Here is a 25,166-nt window from a genome sequence, read left to right on the forward strand (position 1 = left end):
CCTGTCCATTAATCCTACTTGATTTAAAGATACATGTCCATTAATCCTGCTTGATTTAAAGATACATGTCCAATAATCCTGCTTGATTTAAAGATACAAGTCCATTAATCCTACTTGATTTAAAGATACATGTCCATTAATCCTACTTGATTTAAAGATACCTGTCCATTAGTCCTGCTTGACGTATAGATACCTGTCCATTAATCCTACTTGACATAAAGATACCTGTCCATTAATCCTGCTTGATTTAAAGATACATGTCCATTAGTCCTGCTTGACGTAAAGATACCTGTCCATTAATCCTAGTTGACATAAAGATACCTGTCCATTAATCCTGCTTGATTTAAAGATACCTGTCCATTAATCCTGCTTGATGTAAAGATAGCTGTCCATTAATCCTGCTTGACGTAAAGATGCATGTCCATTAATCCTGCTTGATTTAAAGATACATGTCCATTAATCCTGCTTGACGTAAAGATACCTGTCCATTAATCCTGCTTGATTTAAAGATACATGTCCATTAATCCTACTTGACGTAAAGATACCTGTCCATTAATCCTACTTGACGTAAAGATACCTGTCCATTAATCCTGCTTGACGTAAAGATACCTGTCCATTAGTCCTGCTTGACGTAAAGATACCTGTCCATTAATCCTGCTTGATTTAAAGATACATGTCCATTAATCCTGCTTGACGTAAAGATACCTGTCCATTAATCCCGCTTGATTTAAATATACATGACCATTAATCCTGCTTGCTTTAAAGATACATGTTCATTAATCCTGCTTGACGTAAAGATACCTGTCCATTAATCCTGCTTGATTTAAACATACATGACCATTAATCCTACTTGACATAAAGATACATGTCCATTAACCCTGCTTGATTTAAAGATACATGTCCATTAATCCTGCTTCATGTAAAGATACCTGTCCATTAACCCTGCTTGACGTAAAGATACCTGTCCATTAATCCTGCTTGACGTAAAGATACATGTCCATTAATCCTGCTTGATTTAAAGATACATGTCCATTAATCCTGCTTGATTTAAAGATACATGTCCATTAATCCTGCTTGATTTAAAGATACCTGTCCATTAATCCTGCTTGACGTAAAGATACCTGTCCATTAATCCTGCTTGACGTAAAGATGCCTGTCCATTAATCCTGGTTGATTTAAAGACACATGTCCATTAATCCTGCTTGACGTAAAGATGCCTGTCCATTAATCCTACTTGATTTAAAGATACATGTCCAATAATCCTGCTTGATTTAAATATACATGTCCATTAATCCTGCTTCATGTAAAGATACCTGTCCATTAACCCTGCTTGACGTAAAGATACCTGTCCATTAATCCTGCTTGACGTAAAGATACATGTCCATTAATCCTGCTTGATTTAAAGATACATGTCCATTAATCCTGCTTGATTTAAAGATACATGTCCATTAATCCTGCTTGATTTAAAGATACCTGTCCATTAATCCTGCTTGACGTAAAGATACCTGTCCATTAATCCTGCTTGACGTAAAGATGCCTGTCCATTAATCCTGCTTGATTTAAAGACACATGTCCATTAATCCTGCTTGACGTAAAGATGCCTGTCCATTAATCCTACTTGATTTAAAGATACATGTCCATTAATCCTGCTTGATTTAAATATACATGTCCATTAATCCTACTTGATTTAAAGATACCTGTCCAGTAATCCTACTCGAGTTAAATATACCTGTCCTTTCTCGTGCTTGACGTAAAGATACATGTCCATTAACCCTGCTTCACATAAAGATACATGTCCATTAATCCTGCTTGATTTAAAGATACATGTCCATTAATCCTGCTTGATATAAAGATACATGTCCATTAATCCTACTTGATTTAAAGATACCTGTCCATTAATCCTACTCGAGTTAAATATACCTGTCCTTTCTCGTGCTTGACGTAAAGATGCCTGTCCATTAATCCTGCTTGACGTAAAGATACATGTCCATTAACCCTGCTTCACATAAAGATACATGTCCATTAATCCTGCTTGATTTAAAGATACATGTCCATTAACCCTGCGTCACATAAAGATACACGTCCATTAATCCTGCTTGACGTAAAGATACATGTCCATTAATCCTGCTTGATTTAAAGATACCTGTCCATTAATCCTGCTTGACGTAAAGATACCTGTCCATTAGTCCTGCTTGACGTAAAGATACCTGTCCATTAATCCTACTTGACATAAAGATACCTGTCCATTAATCCTGCTTGATTTAAAGATACATGTCCATTAGTCCTGCTTGACGTAAACATACCTGTCCATTAATCCTACTTGACATAAAGATACCTGTCCATTAATCCTGCTTGATTTAAAGATACCTGTCCATTAATCCTGCTTGATGTAAAGATGCATGTCCATTAATCCTGCTTGACATAAAGATACCTGTCCATTAATCCTACTTGATTTAAAGATACATGTCCATTAATCCTGCTTGATTTAAAGATACATGTCCAATAATCCTGCTTGATTTAAAGATACAAGTCCATTAATCCTACTTGATTTAAAGATACATGTCCATTAATCCTACTTGATTTAAAGATACCTGTCCATTAGTCCTGCTTGACGTATAGATACCTGTCCATTAATCCTACTTGACATAAAGATACCTGTCCATTAATCCTGCTTGATTTAAAGATACATGTCCATTAGTCCTGCTTGACGTAAAGATACCTGTCCATTAATCCTAGTTGACATAAAGATACCTGTCCATTAATCCTGCTTGATTTAAAGATACCTGTCCATTAATCCTGCTTGATGTAAAGATACCTGTCCATTAATCCTGCTTGACGTAAAGATACCTGTCCATTAACCCTGCTTGATGTAAAGATAGCTGTCCATTAATCCTGCTTGACGTAAAGATGCATGTCCATTAATCCTGCTTGATTTAAAGATACATGTCCATTAATCCTACTTGGCGTAAAGATACCTGTCCATTAATTCTACTTGTCGTAAAGATACCTGTCCATTAATCCTGCTTGACGTAAAGATACCTGTCCATTAACCCTGCTTGATTTAAAGATACATGTCCATTAATCCTGTTTGACGTAAAGATACATGTCCATTAATCCTGCTTGACGTAAAGATACATGTCCATTAATCCTGCTTGATTTAAACATACATGACCATTAATCCTACTTGACATAAAGATACATGTCAATTAACCCTGCTTGATTGAAAGATACATGTCCATTAATCCTGCTTGATGTAAAGATACCTGTCCATTAACCCTGCTTGACGTAAAGATACCTGTCCATTATTCCTGCTTGACGTAAAGATACATGTCCATTAATCCTGCTTGATTTAAAGATACATGTCCATTAGTCCTGCTTGACGTAAACATACCTGTCCATTAATCCTACTTGACATAAAGATACCTGTCCATTAATCCTGCTTGATTTAAAGATACCTGTCCATTAATCCTGCTTGATGTAAAGATGCATGTCCATTAATCCTGCGTGATTTAAAGATACATGTCCATTAATCCTACTTGATTTAAAGATACCTGTCCATTAGTCCTGCTTGACGTAAAGATACCTGTCCATTAATCCTACTTGACATAAAGATACCTGTCCATTAATCCTGCTTGATTTAAACATACATGACCATTAATCCTACTTGACATAAAGATACATGTCAATTAACCCTGCTTGATTGAAAGATACATGTCCATTAATCCTGCTTGATTTAAAGATACCTGTCCATTAATCCTGTATGACGTAAAGATGCATGTCCATTAATCCTGCTTGATTTGAAGATACATGTCCATTAATCCTGCTTGACGTAAAGATACCTGTCCATTAATCCTGCTTGATGTAAAGATACCTGTCCATTAATCCTGCTTGACGTAAAGATGCATGTCCATTAATCCTGCTTGATTTAAAGATACATGTCCATTAATCCTACTTGACGTAAAGATACCTGTCCATTAATCCTACTTGACGTAAAGATACCTGTCCATTAATCCTGCTTCACGTAAAGATACCTGTTCATTAATCCTGCTTGACGTAAAGATGCATGTCCATTAATCCTGCTTGACGTAAAGATACCTGTCCATTAGTCCTGCTTGACGTAAAGATACCTGTCCATTAATCCTGCTTGATTTAAAGATACCTGTCCATTAATCCTGCTTGACGTAAAGATACCTGTCCATTAGTCCTGCTTGACGTAAAGATACCTGTCCATTAATCCTGCTTGATTTAAAGATACATGTCCATTAATCCGGCTTGACGTAAAGATACCTGTCCATTAATCCCGCTTGATTTAAATATACATGACCATTAATCCTGCTTGATTTAAAGATACATGTTCATTAATCCTGTTTGACGTAAAGATACCTGTCCATTAATCCTGCTTGACGTAAAGATACATATCCATTAATCCTGCTTGATTTAAACATACATGACCATTAATCCTACTTGACATAAAGATACATGTCCATTAACCCTGCTTGATTTAAAGATACATGTCCATTAATCCTGCTTGATGTAAAGATACCTGTCCATTAACCCTGCTTGACGTAAAGATACCTGTCCATTAATCCTGCTTGACGTAAAGATAGATGTCCATTAATCCTGCTTGATTTAAAGATACATGTCCATTAATCCTGCTTGATTTAAAGATACATGTCCATTAATCCTGCTTGATTTAAAGATACCTGTCCATTAATCCTGCTTGACGTAAAGATACCTGTCCATTAATCCTGCTTGACGTAAAGATGCCTGTCCATTAATCCTGCTTGATTTAAAGATACATGTCCATTAATCCTGCTTGACGTAAAGATGCCTGTCCATTAATCCTACTTGATTTAAAGATACATGTCCATTAATCCTGCTTGATTTAAATATACATGTCCATTAATCCTACTTGATTTAAAGATACCTATCCAGTAATCCTACTCGAGTTAAATATACCTGTCCTTTCTCGTGCTTGACGTAAAGATACATGTCCATTAACCCTGCTTCACATAAAGATACATGTCCATTAATCCTGCTTGATTTAAAGATACATGTCCATTAACCCTGCGTCACATAAAGATACACGTCCATTAATCCTGCTTGACGTAAAGATACATGTCCATTAATCCTGCTTGACGTAAAGATACCTGTCCATTAATCCTGCTTGACGTAAAGATGCATGTCCATTAATCCTGCTTGACGTAAAGATACCTGTCCATTAGTCCTGCTTGACGTAAAGATACCTGTCCATTAATCCTACTTGACATAAAGATACCTGTCCATTAATCCTGCTTGACGTAAAGATACCTGTTCATTAATCCTGCTTGACGTAAAGATGCATGTCCATTAATCCTGCTTGACGTAAAGATACCTGTCCATTAGTCCTGCTTGACGTAAAGATACCTGTCCATTAATCCTGCTTGATTTAAAGATACATGTCCATTAATCCTGCTTGACGTAAAGATACCTGTCCATTAATCCTGCTTGATTTAAATATACATGACCATTAATCCTACTTGACATAAAGATACATGTCCATTAATCCTGCTTGATTTAAAGATACATGTTCATTAATCCTGCTTGACGTAAAGATACCTGTCCATTAATCCGACTTGACGTAAAGATACCTGTCCATTAATCCTGCTTGATTTAAAGATACATGTTCATTAATCCTGCTTGACGTAAAGACACCTGTCCATTAATCCTGCTTGACGTAAAGATACATGTCCATTAATCCTGCTTGATTTAAAGATACCTGTCCATTAATCCTACTTGATTTAAAGATACATGTCCATTAATCCTGCTTGATTTAAAGATACAAGTCCATTAATCCTACTTGATTTAAAGATACATGTCCATTAATCCTACTTGATTTAAAGATACCTGTCCATTAATCCTACTCGAGTTAAATATACCTGTCCTTTCTCGTGCTTGACGTAAAGATGCCTGTCCATTAATCCTGCTTGACGTAAAGATACATGTCCATTAACCCTGCTTCACATAAAGATACATGTCCATTAATCCTGCTTGATTTAAAGATACATGTCCATTAACCCTGCGTCACATAAAGATACACGTCCATTAATCCTGCTTGACGTAAAGATACATGTCCATTAATCCTGCTTGACGTAAAGATGCATGTCCATTAATCCTGCTTCATTTAAAGATACATGTCCATTAATCCTGCTTGATTTAAAGATACATGTCCATTAATCCTGCTTGATTTAAAGATACATGTCCATTAATCCTACTTGATTTAAAGATACCTGTCCATTAATCCTGCTTGATTTAAAGATACATGTCCATTAATCCTGCTTGATTTAAAGATACATGTCCATTAATCCTGCTTGATTTAAAGATACCTGTCCATTAGTCCTGCTTGACGTAAAGATACCTGTCCATTAATCCTAGTTGACATAAAGATACCTGTCCATTAATCCTGCTTGATGTAAAGATACCTGTCCATTAATCCTGCTTGACGTAAAGATGCATGTCCATTAATCCTGCTTGATTTAAAGATACATGTCCATTAATCCTGCTTGACGTAAAGATACCTGTCCATTAATCCTGCTTGATGTAAAGATAGCTGTCCATTAATCCTGCTTGACGTAAAGATGCATGTCCATTAATCCTGCTTGATTTAAAGATACATGTCCATTAATCCTGCTTGACGTAAAGATACCTGTCCATTAATCCTGCTTGATTTAAAGATACATGTCCATTAATCCTGCTTGACGTAAAGATACCTGTCCATTAGTCCTGCTTGACGTAAAGATACCTGTACATTAATCATGCTTGATTTAAAGATACATGTCCATTAATCCTGCTTGACGTAAAGATACCTGTCCATTAATCCCGCTTGATTTAAATATACATGACCATTAATCCTGCTTGATTTAAAGATACATGTTCATTAATCCTGCTTGACGTAAAGATACCTGTCCATTAATCCTGCTTGACGTAAAGATACATGTCCATTAATCCTGCTTGATTTAAACATACATGACCATTAATCCTACTTGACATAAAGATACATGTCCATTAACCCTGCTTGATTTAAAGATACATGTCCATTAATCCCGCTTGATTTAAATATACATGACCATTAATCCTGCTTGATTTAAAGATACCTGTCCATTAATCCTGCTTGACGTAAAGATACCTGTCCATTAATCCTGCTTGACGTAAAGATACATGTCCATTAATCCTGCTTGATTTAAAGATACATGTCCATTAATCCTGCTTGATTTAAAGATACATGTCCATTAATCCTGCTTGATGTAAAGATACCTGTCCATTAATCCTGCTTGACGTAAAGATACATGTCCATTAATCCTGCTTGATTTAAAGATACATGTCCATTAATCCTGCTTGATTTAAAGATACATGTCCATTAATCCTGCTTGATGTAAAGATACCTGTCCATTAATCCTGCTTGACGTAAAGATGCATGTCCATTAATCCTGCTTGATTTAAAGATACCTGTCCATTAATCCTGCTTGACGTAAAGATACCGGTCCATTAATCCTGCTTGACGTAAAGATGCCTGTCCATTAATCCTGCTTGATTTAAAGACACATGTCCATTAATCCTGCTTGACGTAAAGATGCCAGTCCATTAATCCTACTTGATTTAACGATACATGTCCATTAATCCTACTTGATTTAAAGATACCTGTCCAGTAATCCTACTCGAGTTAAATATACCTGTCCTTTCTCGTGCTTGACGTAAAGATACATGTCCATTAACCCTGCTTCACATAAAGATACATGTCCATTAATCCTGCTTGATTTAAAGATACAAGTCCATTAATCCTACTTGATATAAAGATACATGTCCATTAATCCTACTCGAGTTAAATATACCTGTCCATTAATCCTACTCGAGTTAAATATACCTGTCCTTTCTCGTGCTTGACGTAAAGATGCCTGTCCATTAATCCTGCTTGACGTAAAGATACATGTCCATTAACCCTGCTTCACATAAAGATACATGTCCATTAATCCTGCTTGATTTAAAGATACATGTCCATTAACCCTGCGTCACATAAAGATACACGTCCATTAATCCTGCTTGACGTAAAGATACATGTCCATTAATCCTGCTTGATTTAAAGATACCTGTCCATTAATCCTGCTTGACGTAAAGATACCTGTCCATTAGTCCTGCTTGACGTAAAGATACCTGTCCATTAATCCTACTTGACATAAAGATACCTGTCCATTAATCCTGCTTGATTTAAAGATACATGTCCATTAGTCCTGCTTGACGTAAACATACCTGTCCATTAATCCTACTTGACATAAAGATACCTGTCCATTAATCCTGCTTGACGTAAAGATACCTGTCCATTAATCCTACTTGACATAAAGATACCTGTCCATTAATCCTGCTTGATTTAAAGATACATGTCCATTAGTCCTGCTTGACGTAAACATACCTGTCCATTAATCCTACTTGACATAAAGATACCTGTCCATTAATCCTGCTTGATTTAAAGATACATGTCCATTAATCCTGCTTGATTTAAAGATACATGTCCATTAATCCTGCTTGACATAAAGATACCTGTCCATTAATCCTACTTGATTTAAAGATACATGTCCATTAATCCTGCTTGATTTAAAGATACATGTCCAATAATCCTGCTTGATTTAAAGATACAAGTCCATTAATCCTACTTGATTTAAAGATACATGTCCATTAATCCTACTTGATTTAAAGATACCTGTCCATTAGTCCTGCTTGACGTATAGATACCTGTCCATTAATCCTACTTGACATAAAGATACCTGTCCATTAATCCTGCTTGATTTAAAGATACATGTCCATTAGTCCTGCTTGACGTAAAGATACCTGTCCATTAATCCTAGTTGACATAAAGATACCTGTCCATTAATCCTGCTTGATTTAAAGATACCTGTCCATTAATCCTGCTTGATGTAAAGATACCTGTCCATTAATCCTGCTTGACGTAAAGATGCATGTCCATTAATCCTGCTTGATTTAAAGATACATGTCCATTAATCCTGCTTGACGTAAAGATACCTGTCCATTAACCCTGCTTGATGTAAAGATAGCTGTCCATTAATCCTGCTTGACGTAAAGATGCATGTCCATTAATCCTGCTTGATTTAAAGATACATGTCCATTAGTCCTGCTTGACGTAAAGATGCATGTCCATTAATCCTGCTTGACGTAAAGATACCTGTCCATTAATCCTGCTTGACGTAAAGATACCTGTCCATTAATCCTGCTTGACGTAAAGATACCTCTCCATTAATCCTGCTTGATTTAAATATACATGACCATTAATCCTGCTTGATTTAAAGATACATGTCCATTAATCCTGCTTGACGTAAAGATACCTGTCCATTAATCCCGCTTGATTTAAATATACATGACCATTAATCCTGCTTGATTTAAAGATACATGTTCATTAATCCTGCTTGACGTAAAGATACCTGTCCATTAATCCTACTTGACGTAAAGATACCTGTCCATTAACCCTGCTTGATTTAAAGATACATGTCCATTAATCCTGTTTGACGTAAAGATACATGTCCATTAATCCTGCTTGACGTAAAGATACATGTCCATTAATCCTGCTTGATTTAAACATACATGACCATTAATCCTACTTGACATAAAGATACATGTCCATTAATCCTGCTTGATTGAAAGATACATGTCCATTAATCCTGCTTGATGTAAAGATACCTGTCCATTAACCCTGCTTGACGTAAAGATACCTGTCCATTATTCCTGCTTGACGTAAAGATACATGTCCATTAATCCTGCTTGATTTAAAGATACATGTCCATTAGTCCTGCTTGACGTAAACATACCTGTCCATTAATCCTACTTGACATAAAGATACCTGTCCATTAATCCTGCTTGATTTAAAGATACCTGTCCATTAATCCTGCTTGATGTAAAGATGCATGTCCATTAATCCTGCGTGATTTAAAGATACATGTCCATTAATCCTGCTTGATTTAAAGATACATGTCCATTAATCCTGCTTGACATAAAGATATCTGTCCATTAATCCTACTTGATTTAAAGATACATGTCCATTAATCCTGCTTGATTTAAAGATACATGTCCATTAATCCTGCTTGATTTAAAGATACAAGTCCATTAATCCTACTTGATTTAAAGATACATGTCCATTAATCCTACTTGATTTAAAGATACCTGTCCATTAGTCCTGCTTGACGTAAAGATACCTGTCCATTAATCCTACTTGACATAAAGATACCTGTCCATTAATCCTGCTTGATTTAAAGATACATGTCCATTAATCCTACTTGACGGAAAGATACCTGTCCATTAATCCTACTTGACGTAAAGATACCTGTCCATTAATCCTGCTTGACGTAAAGATACCTGTCCATTAATCCTGCTTGATTTAAAGATACATGTCCATTAATCCGGCTTGACGTAAAGATACCTGTCCATTAATCCCGCTTGATTTAAATATACATGACCATTAATCCTGCTTGATTTAAAGATACATGTTCATTAATCCTGTTTGACGTAAAGATACCTGTCCATTAATCCTGCTTGACGTAAAGATACATATCCATTAATCCTGCTTCATTTAAACATACATGACCATTAATCCTACTTGACATAAAGATACATGTCCATTAACCCTGCTTGATTTAAAGATACATGTCCATTAATCCTGCTTGATGTAAAGATACCTGTCCATTAACCCTGCTTGACGTAAAGATACCTGTCCATTAATCCTGCTTGACGTAAAGATACATGTCCATTAATCCTGCTTGATTTAAAGATACATGTCCATTAATCCTGCTTGATTTAAAGATACATGTCCATTAATCCTGCTTGATTTAAAGATACCTGTCCATTAATCCTGCTTGACGTAAAGATACCTGTCCATTAATCCTGCTTGACGTAAAGATGCCTGTCCATTAATCCTGCTTGATTTAAAGATACATGTCCATTAATCCTGCTTGACGTAAAGATGCCTGTCCATTAATCCTACTTGATTTAAAGATACATGTCCATTAATCCTGCTTGATTTAAATATACATGTCCATTAATCCTACTTGATTTAAAGATACCTGTCCATTAATCCTGCTTGACGTAAAGATGCCTGTCCATTAATCCTGCTTGACGTAAAGATGCCTGTCCATTAATCCTACTTGATTTAAAGATACCTGTCCATTAATCCTACTTGATTTAAAGATACATGTCCATTAATACTGCTTGACGTAAAGATGCCTGTCCATTAATCCTGCTTGATTTAAATATACATGTCCATTAATCCTACTTGATTTAAAGATACCTATCCAGTAATCCTACTCGAGTTAAATATACCTGTCCTTTCTCGTGCTTGACGTAAAGATACATGTCCATTAACCCTGCTTCACATAAAGATACATGTCCATTAATCCTGCTTGATTTAAAGATACATGTCCATTAATCCTGCTTGATTTAAAGATACCTGTCCATTAATCCTGCTTGACGTAAAGATACTTGTCCATTAATCCTGCTTGACGTAAAGATGCCTGTCCATTAATCCTGCTTGATTTAAATATACATGTCCATTAATCCTGCTTGACGTAAAGATACCTGTCCATTAGTCCTGCTTGACGTAAAGATACCTGTCCATTAATCCTGCTTGATTTAAAGATACATGTCCATTAATCCTGCTTGACGTAAAGATACTTGTCCATTAATCCTGCTTGACGTAAAGATGCCTGTCCATTAATCCTGCTTGATTTAAATATACATGTCCATTAATCCTGCTTGATGTAAAGATACGTGTCCATTAGTCCTGCTTGACGTAAAGATACCTGTCCATTAATCCTGCTTGATTTAAAGATACATGTCCATTAATCCTGCTTGACGTAAAGATGCCTGTCCATTAATCCTGCTTGATTTAAATATACATGTCCATTAATCCTGCTTGACGTAAAGATACCTGTCCATTAATCCTGCTTGATTTAAATATACATGTTCATTAATCCTGCTTGACGTAAAGATACCTGTCCATTAATCCTACTTGACGTAAAGATACCTGTCCATTAATCCTGCTTGACGTAAAGATACATGTCCATTAATCCAGCTTGACGTAAAGATACCTGTCCATTAACCCTGCTTGACGTAAAGATACCTGTCCATTAATCCTGCTTGACGTAAAGATACATGTCCATTAATCCTGCTTGATTTAAAGATACATGTCCATTAATCCTGCTTGACATAAAGATACCTGTCCATTAATCCTACTTGATTTAAAGATACATGTCCATTAATCCTGCTTGACGTAAAGATACATGTCCATTAATCCTACTTGATTTAAAGACAAATCCATTAATCACCCATGGATCAAAAATAATAATGACAAGATAAAAGATAGTGAAAATAAGGGAATAAACAGAAAGGAGCCCTACAACTGTTGTGGGTCACATGTATTTTCTGCCGATTTAGCTGGGGTACTGCATCTAAACTGTTGTTTTTCATAAACTCTTAAAAATTACCAATGACATGGACCCCCCTTTTTGGGTAAATTGTGTCTCCCGGAGAAAAAATGTTACAGTTTCCAGCATTCATCATGTTGACTCTAAACACAGTTGTAAAGGAGCCTTCTGTCTGTATCTAGGAGCTCTGAACCATGGAAGAGAGCGACTGGGGCGCGTTTCTTACACACCTCTGGATTAACCCACACATTCACTCCTGGATCTGATTGACAGCAGCAAAAACAGCTGAACCCAATCCCCGCAGACACTCATGAAGTCGCTGGTGTTTCAGCATAAGTTGTAAGTCAGTGAATCCATTCCCACACTCGGGGCAGGTGAACGATTTCTCTCCAGAGTTAACTTGCTGGTGCATCATCAGCCCATTGCTGCTTCTAAAGCTCTGCTCACAGGCAAAACATTTAAAAGGTTTTATATCAGAGTGAATTTGTTGGTGTTTCAGTTGGTGATAAGACTGAAGGAATCCCTTCCCACACACAGAGCAGGTAAACGGTCTCCCCCCAGTGTGAAGAATTTGTTGATGTACAGTAAGTTCAGATGATCGCCTGAAGCCAGTCCCGCAGTGAGAGCATCTGAATGGTCTCTCGTCAGTGTGTGTGAACACGTTGATGATAGGTCCCTTCCCCGGAAGTTTTAAAGCACTTCCCACAGTCTGGACATTTAAAAGGTCTTTTATCAGTGTGAACTCGCTGGTGTTTCTGCAGGTTAGATGGAGCAGTGAATCCCTTTCCACACAAGGAGCAGATGAATGGCTTCTCCTCACTGTGAATGCGTTGGTGTCTCAACAGATACTTTTTGCTTTTAAATTTCTTCTCACAGTCAGAACATTTGAAAGATGTCTGATCAGTGTGAACATACTGGTGTGTCAGCAGGCTGGTGACTGAGTGAATCCCTTCCCACAGGTGGAGCAGGTGAATGGCCTCTCCGCAGTGTGACTGCGTCGATGCATTTCCAGTTCAGAAGGGTAACTGAATCCCTTCCAACAGTCCCCACATTTCCACGGTTTCTTTGCTGGTGTCCTTGTGTCTCTCCAGGTTCAATGGCAAGTTGAACTCTCGTCCACACACAGAACACATGTACGGTTTCTCCCCACTGTGAATGGTGTGGTGGTTTTTCTGTCTATGTAACTGGTTAAATCTCTTTCCACAGTCAGTTCACTGGAACACTCACTGTGTATTTGCGTCTTGGTGCTTTTCCAGTCACACTGATGTTTAAAATCTTTTCCCCAAACTGAACAGACAAACTTTACTCCTTCCACATTCAAAGACCGATGATATTCAGGTTCTAAAGAATTGAGTTACTCTGTCTGATCTTGATGTTTGGTTTGAGTTTTCTGTCGGCCAATCTTCCGCTTCTAACCCCCTGTAAAAAGAGTTTACAAAAGCCATCACTGTCAGTCTAGGATAGAAATTCTGAACAAACAATTCCAGTTTCTCTGGAACATTCTTTCCTCTCTTGTTCCCCCAAAGCTGTAAATCCCTGTCCCACACACTCTCCTTGGGCTGAAATGCAAACCCATCTCACCATCTGCACCATCTATTTCCTCCACTCCCAGTTTTCTCGCTCCCTCTCCTCTGCCTGGGTTCAGTTCTGCAGACTGACAATCAAATCAATGGGTCTTTTAGTGGGGGGTGGGGGCCCGCCTGAGTCCAGCTTCATACCTGCACTGCGCATGCTCCAGTTCACAATGGCTGGGGAGTGATTGACGGCGTGTCACGGCCAATAGGAAGAAGGTAATCCGGGTCTGGATTTCCCCTGCAACCGGCCGCCATCTTGGGAAAGGAAATAGGGTCTTTTGTTCTTGGAGTGGAGCGCTGGGGCGGACATCTTAGTATGGGGAGAGGCCTGTACACCCTACCCAGTTACAGGAACGGGGAAACCGGCGACCGCCGCCATATTGGGAATGGAAGTCGAGTATTTTGTTCTTGGAGCGGAACGCTGGGGCGGCCATCTTAGTATGGGAAGAGGGAGAAGGCGAGGTTTCCGCTCCTGTCACAGGCCCCTGTCATCCTTGCCATCCGGGCAACTGGCGGCCGCCGCCATCTTGTGGCGGGATTTTATATCCGGGTCTTTAGTGAAGGACAATGAGCTGGAGCTGTGGTTGAAAAGTGTTCAGAGGAAAGTCTGAAATCAGATTTACAGCCAGATATTTGTAAGAACCACAATGTTCACATTCAGTATGTTTGTCAAATAAAATCACAATGCTGCAAAAACTCAGTTCTGAAGAAGAATCAGATTGCATTGGAAATATTAACTCTCTTTCTCTCTCCACAGAAGCTGCCAAACCTGCTGAGGATTTCCACAACTTTCTGTTTTCACTTCACATTTCCAGCTTCTGCAGTGTTTTACTCAAATTATTATTATGTTTTTGAAATTGTGTTACATTACCAGTTCAGAGTAAAATAATTGTCACCATTTAAATGTCCAAATTAATAATTATTTGTTTAACTGAGACTGGGCTGTTCAGGAGCAATGTCAGAAATCACTTCACAAAACATAGTGAAATCTGGAATTCTGTTCAGATTCAGTCAACAGAAACTATAAAAACTGAGATTGATAGAAGTTTGTGAGATGAGAGTATTAATGGTTATAGAATCAAGGGAGATGGATGGATTGAACAAACAGATCAGGCACCTGCAAACTGGAGCTTAATGTCTGAGGTTGAACTGATTCTGGTTTTGTTTTGAAGGTGGTGTCGGTTTCCTGTCCTGTCGATTATCTCCACACCCATGGGTAATTTGCTGGAGGTGAGATAATAATCTTTTAGTGTCATAAGTAGGCATACATTAAGTAGCCTTGCAGGTTTTAAGAGCCAAAAGGCCTCCTCCTGCTCCTATCTTCTATGTAACACTGCAAAGAAGTTACTGTGAAAATCCCTGAGTTGCCACACTCCGGCACCTGTTCGGGTAAATTGAGGGAAATTTCAGAATGTCCAATTCACCTAACAATTCGCCTCATGTCGTTCGGAACTTGTGGGAGACACTGGGAGAATGTGCAGACTCCGCACAGTGACCCAAGTGGGAATCGAACCCAAGGGCATGGTGCTGTGAAGCAACAGTGCTAACCACTGTGCTACTGTGAAGGGGAAGAGGGTTGGTACAGTGACACAACCTTGGCTGGTCCCAGTCTTCACTGAGATAGCGCCTGGGTATTTCCATTGATGAGGATCATGGCTTGTGTGTCATCGTGGTGTAGACGGAGGATGGTGGCCAAGTTCTGAGGACAGCCAAATTTGAAGAACATACTGAATAAAACATCACTTTGACGGTGTAAAGTGTTTTTGTGAGGTCAGAAAAGACCTGTGATTGGTGCTGTTCCTTGTATTTTCCTTGGGTTTGTCAAGTAGTGTCGATCATGTCTTTGGTGCCTCGTGATGGGAGAAAACCTAACTGACTCTGGAAGGAGCTCTTTGGCCACAAAAAGGAGGTCATTGAGGAGGGTCCTGTCAGTGATCTTCTCTGTGGCAGACAGCAGGGAGTCGCCTCTGCAGTTACCACAATCAGACTTCTCTCTCTTCTTGAATATAGTCACAGTGTCTCTGAGATCCCCCGGCATGCATCCTTCTTCCCAGGTGAGGAAAATGAGATTATAGAATCAAGGGAGATGGATGGATTTAACAAACAGATCAGACATCTGCAAACTGGAGTTTAATGTCTTGAGGTTGAACTGATTCTAATTTTGTTTTGAAGGTCGTGTTGATTTCTTGCCTTGTTGATTATCTCCACACCCGTGGGTAATTTGCTGGAGGTGAGACAATAATAATGTTTGTTAGTGTCACAAGTAGGCTTACATTAAGTAGCCTTGCAGGCTCGAAGGGCCAAAAGGCCTCCCCCTGCTGCTATCTTCTATGTATCTTCTATGTAGCAATGCAATAAAGTTACTATGAAAATCGCTGAGTTGCCACACTCCGGCGCCTCTAAATTGAGTGTTTTTGTGAGGTCAGAAAAGACATGTGAGGGGCGGCATGTGACCCAGTGGTTTGCACTGGCACTGAGGACCCGGGTTCGAATCCCGGCCCTGGGTCACTGTCCGTGTGGAGTTTCCACATTCTCCCCATGTCTGCGTGGGTTTCGCCCCACAACCCAAAGATGTGCAGGTTAGGGGGATTGGCCACGCTAAATTGCCCCTTAATTGGAAAAAAAATAATTGGGTACTCTAAATTTATTTAAAAAAAAGAAAAGACCTGTGATTGGTGCTGCTCCTTGCATTTTGCTTGGGTTTGTCATGTAGTGTAGAATGTCTTCGGTGCCTCGCAAAGGGAGAAAACCTAACTGTGACTCTTTGCCACTAAGAGGAGATCATTGAGGAGGATCCTGGCAATGATCTTCTCTGTGGCAGACAGCAGCGAGTACCCTGTGTAACTACCACAATCAGACTTGTCTCTCTTGAATATAGTCATAGTATCTCTGGGATCCCCGGCAGGCATCCTTTTTCCCAGGTGAGCAATATGAGATTGTGTAGCTATGCCAGGAGTGTAACCTCGCCATGCTTCAGAATTTCAGCAGGGATTCATTCTCCTCCAGAGGCCGTGTTGTTTTCCAGCTGTTGAATGGCTTTTTCTCAGTGGGATGGGCCATTGAGTGCTTAGGTCATCAATTGTATTGGCAGCGCTGGTGAAACTGTGCATTCCATTGCTTTCCATGAGCTGTGGGCTATCCCTCACTCGTTCTTCTCTCTAAAGACTTCAGAAACTTGAAAAACCAAGAGGAGGCACCTCAAAAGCACTGGAGCAGTACTTCTAGCAGTGCCTTCACAAGATGCTCCAAATCCAGAGGCAAGGAGGGCGATCTAACAGAGGAGAGGGAAAGAGAAAACTGGGAGTGGAGGAAAGAAAGTCGGGGCAGAGGTGAGTGTAGTGGCATCACTAAGGAGAAGGTACTGGGGAAGCTGAAGGGTCTGAAGGTGGATAAATCACCCAGACTGGATGGACTACATGGCAGGGTACCGAAGGAGATAACTGCGGAGGCTGTGGAGCCATTGGTGGTGATCTTTCAGGATTCACTGGAGTCAAGGGGCTCACAGAGGACAGGGAAATGACTAATGTAACCCCCCAGTTTAAGAAGGGAAGGAGGTAGAAGAGGGGCAATTATTGACCGGTGAGTCTGACTTTGGTTATTGATAAGATTTTAGAGTCCATTATTAAAGATGAGATTACGGAGTTCTTGGAAGTGCATGGTAAAATAGGACTGAGTCAGCACGGCTTCATCAAGGGGAGGTCATGCCTGACAAATCTGTTAGAATTCTTTGAGGAGGTAAAAAGGAAGTTAGACAAAGGAGAGCCAGTGGATGTGATCCATTTGGGTTTCCAGAAGGCCTTTGACAAGGTGCCGCACAGGAGACTGTTAAATAAATTAAGAGCCCATGCTGTTAAGTGTAAGATCCTGGCATGGATAGAGGATTGGCTGACTGGCAGAAGGCAGAGAGTAACGATAAAGGGGTCTTCTTCAGGATGGCAGCTGGTGACTAGTGGTGTGCATCAGGGGTTCGGTGCTGGGACCTGTATTCTTGTGCTCAACTTTCGTTACGAATAAAGATATTAATCCTTTCTGAATTACTATATCCTATAACTTCTTAACTAGTTGGCCACTCTAAGGTCTTCTATCCCTTAGACTCCCTTGCTGATACCAGATGGGAACTAATCTATTTCAAACTATTTTTCAAGTTATAGGATGCCAAATCCACAAGGAAGAATTTTAACTCACTTACCACTCAATGTCCCTTAAGTGTGTGGAGTTGTTGAGAATGTGTAGGTGAGTCTTTTGGGTAAACCGCTATTTCAGGTTCCGATTTAAAACAAACCACTGTTTCAGGTTTAGATTTGAAATAAACCACTATTTCCGGTTTAGAGTTAAAATAAAACTTGTTTTTATTTGCCTTTACAAAATCCTAACAATTCCTTCGTATTTAAAGATCTCTTTTAGTTGATCAGACCTCAAGAGCTCTCTTTAACGATTCTTCTTCTGCCCTGATAGCTGGTGGCTGTTCTTATTCTTCGGTCTTCCAGCTCCTTCCCATGGACCGATGAGCTGACTCGAATCGGATCTAAGAATAAACTCGAACCGAATGCTCTAAGGTTGTCAGTTCTCTGAGTTCTGATTTTGCCACTGGCGATTCGAGGCTTTAAATTTGCCTCTCCAGCACATTTCAGCCACAAAGCATTGTCTCATAATTTCCCTTATGGATATGTCACATTTCAAAAAACCTCGCTGTCCTGCACCTGGCGCAAGGCTGCGATACATTTTAAAACCACTCGTCTCCTTTTTCCCAAAATATACACATCCTGTTCAAGATTGCCACATTGGCAAAACACCATGGGCGTCATTCTCCGACCCCCCGCCGGGTCGGAGAATGGCCGTTGGCCGCCGTGAATCCCGCCCCCGCCGAAGTCTCCGCTCCCGGAGATTGGGCGGGGGCGGGAATCCAGCCGCGCCGGTTGGCGGGACCCCCCGCTGGATTCTCCGGCCCGGATGGGCCGAAGTCCCGCCCAGGAATTGCCTGTCCCGCCGACTTAAATCAAACCTGGTATTTACCGGCGGGACCAGGCGGCGTGGGCGGGCTCCGGGGTCCTGGGGGGGGGGGGGCGCGGGGCGATCTGACCCCGGGGGGTGCCCCACGGTGGCCTGGCCCGCGATCGGGGCCCACCGATCCGCGGGCGGGCCTGTGCCGTGGGGGCACTCTTTCCCTTCCGCCTCCGCTACGGCCTCCACCATGGCGGAGGCGGAAGAGACTCCCCCCACTGCGCATGCGCGGGAAACTTTCAGCGGCCGCTGACGCTCCCGCGCATGTGCGGGGAAACTGACAGCGGCCGCTGACGCTCCCGCGCATGCGCCGCATTTCCGCGCCAGCTGGCGGGGCAACAAACGCCATTTCCGCCAGCTGGCGGGGCGGAAATCCCTCCGGCGTCGGCCTAGCCCCTCAATGTTGGGGCTAGGCCGCCAAAGATGCGGAGACTTCCGCACCTTTGGGCCGGCGCGATGCCAGTCTGATTGGCGCCGGCTTTGGCGCCAGTCGGCGGGCATCCCGCCGTTGGGGGAGAATTTCGCCCCATTTGTTCCCTTTTTCTCAGAAACTAATTTACAGCTAATCCTGTCCACTTAGAATACCAGCAGTTTTCTTTTTAATAACTGTTTTAGTGAGGTAATTTAACAGCAACAAAATCAACAATATGCATAACAAGGAAAATATAAACATAGTGCAAATTCCACCTCCCTCTCCCACCGGTCTTGCTATTACTTACCCCCCTCACCTATGCTAACCTAACCCCCCCCCCCCCCGCCTTTTCTGCTGGCTATTAGTTCTCTGCGAGGATGTCGACGAATGGTTGCCACCTCCAGGCGAATCACAACAGAGACCCTCTGAAGGCAAACTTAATTTTCTCCAACAGAGGAAGCTCGCCATGTCCGATAGCCAGGTCTCCGATTTTGGGGGATTTGAGTCCCTTCATGCCAGCAATATACGCCTCCGGGCTACCCGGGAAGCAAAGGCCAGAACGTCTGCCTCTTTCTCCTCCTGGTTTCCCGGGTCCTAAGATACCCCCAAAATCGCCACCTCTGGACTCATTGCCACCCTCCCATTTAATACTGTGGACATGGCGTCAGCAAACACCTGCCAAAATCCCCTCAGCGTTGGACATGCCCAGAACATATGGACATGATTCGCTGGCCCCCCCACACACTTCGCACGCCAATCCTCCACCCCAAAGAATCTGCTCATCCGGGCCACTGTCATGTGAGCCCGGTGAACAACCTTAAATTGGATCAGGCTGAGCCTGGCACGTGTTGCAGTAGCATTGACCCTTCCTAATGCGTCCGCCCAGAGGCCCTCCTCCCACTTTTGCTTCAGCTCCTTGGTCTGCATCTCCTCCGAACCCATAAGCTCTTTATATATGTCCGAGACGCTCCTCCTATCCATTTTGCTATTATTCCGACCAAAATGGATAACCTCACATTTGTCAACATTGCATTCCATCTGCCATCAAGGGACTTATGGTTAGGTTTTAGGGTGTGGATAGGTGATGTCAAGGTGGTTGTTGTAATTTAGGGTGTTGGATAGATGATGTATAAGTTGTTGTTGTATTGGGGTTAGGGTTTGCGTATGTCATATTACATACATATGAACATATATTCTGGTGTTATGAAAAGATCATAATTTATCTTGTTTTTGTTCCCCGTCTCCTACCTGGGGCTACACTTTCAAGCGACCAGGTTTTTTTTTTGGGGGGTGTGGTTTAGGGATAGATTTGTGTTTACTATACCCTAGTTGGGGTTAAGATTAGGGACAGAGTTAGGGTTAAGATAAGGGTGAGGCCCAAAAGTCCAAGGTGTTAGGGTGGGGATCAAGGACAGGGTCCCGGGTCAGGGTTTAAGGTTAAGGTCTAGACTCGAGGTCATGGTATGATGAAAGACTGAATAAGTGTTGTTATCAAGGGAATATGTATTCATGTTTGAAAATTCTGTTCATTTTTCATTTAGACCTTTTGGGGACTTTGTTCTAAGATTTAGAATCCAATGTCTTTCATGTCTTTTTCCTTGTGGAGTTGACCATTTGCCATTTGCTTCGAAGCCTATAATTTGTAATGCATCAAGGCCATGCTCTATAAAATGTATGTTAATTAATTTATGTCTTTTCTGAGTACAGATCTCACTGCAATGTCCCGTCAGTCTGGTTTGTAAGGTGTTACCTGTTTCGCCGATGTGCAAAATGTCACACCTTTTAAATCGTATAGCATAGACCAAATTTTTATGTTGGCATGTTATTTTTTGTTTTATTGAGGTACTTTTCCTACTCTGGGATTGTGAATTATAGATGTGATTTTTAAATATTTACAGCTTGTGCAGTTGGCACGTCCACAACTGTAGGTCTTTTCCAAGGGTAGTTTGCTCTTGACCTAAAGGTCTTTTAGGTTCTTGCTTCTCTTGTCGGCAGAGACTATATCCCAATGGGCTAATGGAACAATGTCCTGTTTAAATTTCTCAAAATGTTTTTTGATGAGTTTATTTATTTGTGTGGTTTATTACAAAAGGTATTTTTGAGGACAAAGTTTTATTGCTGGAGGGGTTATGTAATTCTGCTAGAAAGTTTGACTTAATATATCTAAGAAATCTTTTTGTGTATCCTCTATGTTGTAAAGCTGTAAATAAAGTATGTACTGCAGTCTCAAAATCTGAGTTTTCTGAGCAAATGCAGTGGAACCTTGTCAATTGCGATTTAATGGGGACCCTAAAAACTTGTTTCAAGTGATGGTGGTTAGTGTTCAGAAGTGCATGACTGTCTGTTTAAAGAAAACTTTAATTTGTATTCACCATTTGCCTTTCTGACTTTATATACAATGGTGTCCAAAAAATCTATTGGGCGCAATTCTCCCCCCCCCCCCCCCCCCCCCAATGCCGGGTGGGAGAATCGTCGGGGCGCCGTGCGAATCGCGCTGCGCCTCCCCGACCCCCGCGTGCAATTCTCCCCCCCCAAAACCAGCTCCGCGCGAATCGCGCCGGGCCGCTCGGAGAATCCCCGCAAACGGCGAGCGGCGATTCTCTGGCCCGGATGAGCGACACGACAGGTTCCCGCCGGCGCCATCCACCCCTGGTCGCTGCCGGCGGGGGCTCTGCGTCAACGCTGGGGGGCGGCCTGTGTGGGGGGGGGGAGGGGGCTACTTCACCGGGGGGGGGGGGGCCTCCAATGGGGTCTGGCCTGCGATCGCGGCTCACCGATCGGTGGGTCGGCCCCCCCCCCCCCCCCCCCCCCCCCCCCGGGGCGTACCTCCTTCCGCGCACGGCCCCAGAACGCCGGCACCATGTTGGTGAGGGGCCGGCGCACGTAACAAGTTGCCCGCGCATGCGCAGGATGGCGCGGTAAGGAGGCTGGAGCGGCGTGAACCGCACCAGTGACGTGCTGGCCCCCACATAGGTTGTGCCCGGGCCCTGTTCGTGCCGTCGTGAAATACTTAGTCCCGGGAGCGGAGAATCCCGCCCATTGTGTGTTCATGTGTAATGACTTTAATTTTAATAGATGGTTGATGTTTGTTAATGATATGTACAATTTGGTCAAACTCAATTGTGTGTGTGTCCAAACACCCCATATATCATCTAGATATCCGTAGTGGCATAATGGTGTCTTGGGGCACTTTTTGAAGACAGTTTCTTCCCATTCGGCCATGTAGATATTGGCATCGGCCGGTGCAAATTTTTTGCCCATTGCTGTACCCTTAATCTGTAGATAATGTTCATTATTAAATTGAAAGTCATTTCTCGTCAGTCCTAAGTGTAATAGTTGAACAAGGATTGCATCCGGTCTATCAGGTTGCCAATATTTCTTGAAAATATTTCTCACCGCCTCAATTCCTCTATCCGTCTCAATGTTGGTGTAGAGGTTATCGACATCCATGGTGAATAGCATATTGTTAGAAGTGATTGTTAGGGATCGTAGGGATCTAGCAATTTCAATTAAATGATGTGTGTCTTTCATGTAACTCGGATGTTTTGGGGCTAAGGGGTTTAAAAATGAGTCAAATGAATTCTGCGGTCCTATAGGACTCGCTCCCACAGTCTGAAACTATGGGTCTACCTGGGGGAATTTCATGTGGTGCAGTCCATGTTTCCGGATTTTTATGTGTTTTTGGGAGGAGGTCAAATATTTGTGGTAAAGGTTGAAATTGTTTAAAATAGTCCATTTGTTTCTCAGTAATACAGTGTAAATTGTATAATTGTACTAACAGGTCTGTGATCTGCTCGTATGTTTGGTGGTTTATTGGCGCTGGTAATTTAGTATAATGTTCAGTGTTGTTGAGTTGCCGATAAGCTTCAAAAAGGTATTGTTGCCGATCCATAATAACAATATTATTCCCTTTGTCTGCTGGTTTTATAATGATATCTGAATTAGATTTAAGCTGCATGATTGCTTGCCTCTCTATTCTTGTTAAGTTTTGTTTATCTTTTACTTGTTTGATCTTTGTAATGTCTGAGTTAATTTTTTTGATATAACTTTGCATTTTGGGGTCTATTTTCTGTTCTGGTGAGTTCCAATCCGATTGGGGTAGGAAGGGTTGTTCATCCTCTGATGTTGAGTATTCAAAGAAACTCAGAATTTTAATTCTTCTGTAAAATCTTTCAAGGTCTATTTGAATTTGTGTATTGTCTGGCTTTTGTACTGGGACGAAGATTAACTCTTCATTTAAAATCTTTTCTTGTATGGTGGTGAGTTTGAATGTGTTTGATATGTTAACTATTGTATTGTCGAGATTAAGTGGTTTTTTTTGCCGGCTTGTTTTGGAATTGTGTAAATAGAACAAAGAATAAAGAAAAGTACAGCACAGGAACAGGCCCTTCAGCCCTCCAAGCCCGTGCCGACCATGCTACCTGACTAAACTACAATCTTCTACCCTTCCTGGGTCTGTATCCCTCTATTCCCATCATATTCATGTATTTGTCAAGATGCCCCTTAAATGTCACTATCGTCCCTGCTTCCACCACCTCCTCCGGCAGCGAGTTCCAGGCACCCACTACCCTCTGTGTAAAAATACTTGCCTCGTACATCTCCTCTAAACCTTGCCCCTCACACCTTAAACCTATGTCCCCCTAGTAATTGACCCCTCTATCCTGGGGAAAAGCCTCTGACTATCCACTCTGTCTATGCCCCTCATAATTTTGTATACCTCTATCAGGTCTCCCCTCAACCTCTGTCGTTCCTGTGAGAACAAACCGAGTTTATTCAACCGCTCCTCATAGCTAATGCCCTCCATACCAGGCAACATCCTGGTAAATCTCTTCTGCACCCTCGCTAAAGCCTCCACATCCTTCCGGCAGTGTGGCGACCAGAATTGAACGCTATACTCCAAGTGTGGCCTAACTCAGGTTCTATACAGCTGCAACATGACTTGCCAATTCTTATACTCAATGCCCCGGCCAATGAAGGCAAGTATGCTGTACGCCTTCTTGACTACCTTCTCCACCTGTGTTGCCCCTTTCAGTGACCTGTGGACCTGTATACCTAGATCTCTCTGACTTTCAATACTCTTGAGGGTTCTGCCATTCACTGTATATTCCCTACCTGCATTAGACCTGCCAAAATGCAATACCTCATCCAAATGAGTCATCCAGTTATTTAGCACAGCAGTGGCTGTTTCATCCGTCCAATAGATGTTGTCTGATTGTACTTGGAAGGATTTGTTTGAAATTGCTGGGATGAACAATGTTGGTTAATGTATTGATTTAAGGCCATGATTGTTTTTATCTGTTTTTGTGGGAGACTCTTACTGTAATTGAGTTCAATAATAAAGATTTCAGCTTTGGGGAATTTTTGTTTTGTTGTATTTAATAAAATTTCGAGTTTAATCGCGATGGAAGGTTTTTGTGTGCGATTATTAATGCCAATTGATAATATTACTTTTTGTATTTCCGAATGGGGTTGTAATTTATTTAAAATGGTCGTAATATGAGAAAATTTTGCTCCAGGAAAACAAGTCGAATTGAATACTTGGATCTGGGCAATGTTTAATTTTCGTAATGTTAGAATCTCCTATAATTAATACAGATTTTTGTGGCAAAAATGACCAATCTTTATTCTTGTCATTTGTGTGAGGATGTTATGTCATTGCAATTGTAGTTATATTTTGTATCATGGTGAGTGTTGTGTCAGGCGAAGATGAGTGCACCTGTA

The 25,166-nt window shown here is 41.1% G+C and overlaps 1 long non-coding RNA gene across 1 annotated transcript in view; it reads left to right on the forward strand.

Annotated features, from left to right (window-relative positions):
- LOC140418590 (uncharacterized) overlaps nucleotides 1–25,166 on the forward strand; it is an 88,115-nt gene that overhangs the window by 42,433 nt on the left and 20,516 nt on the right. The window contains exon 2 of the long non-coding RNA XR_011945158.1: nucleotides 15,205–15,262. This is a non-coding gene — a long non-coding RNA (uncharacterized lncRNA). The remainder of the gene's footprint in view (nucleotides 1–15,204; nucleotides 15,263–25,166) is intronic.

Source organism: Scyliorhinus torazame, chromosome 5, assembly GCF_047496885.1.
Source record: "Scyliorhinus torazame isolate Kashiwa2021f chromosome 5, sScyTor2.1, whole genome shotgun sequence".
NCBI lineage: Eukaryota > Metazoa > Chordata > Chondrichthyes > Carcharhiniformes > Scyliorhinidae > Scyliorhinus > Scyliorhinus torazame.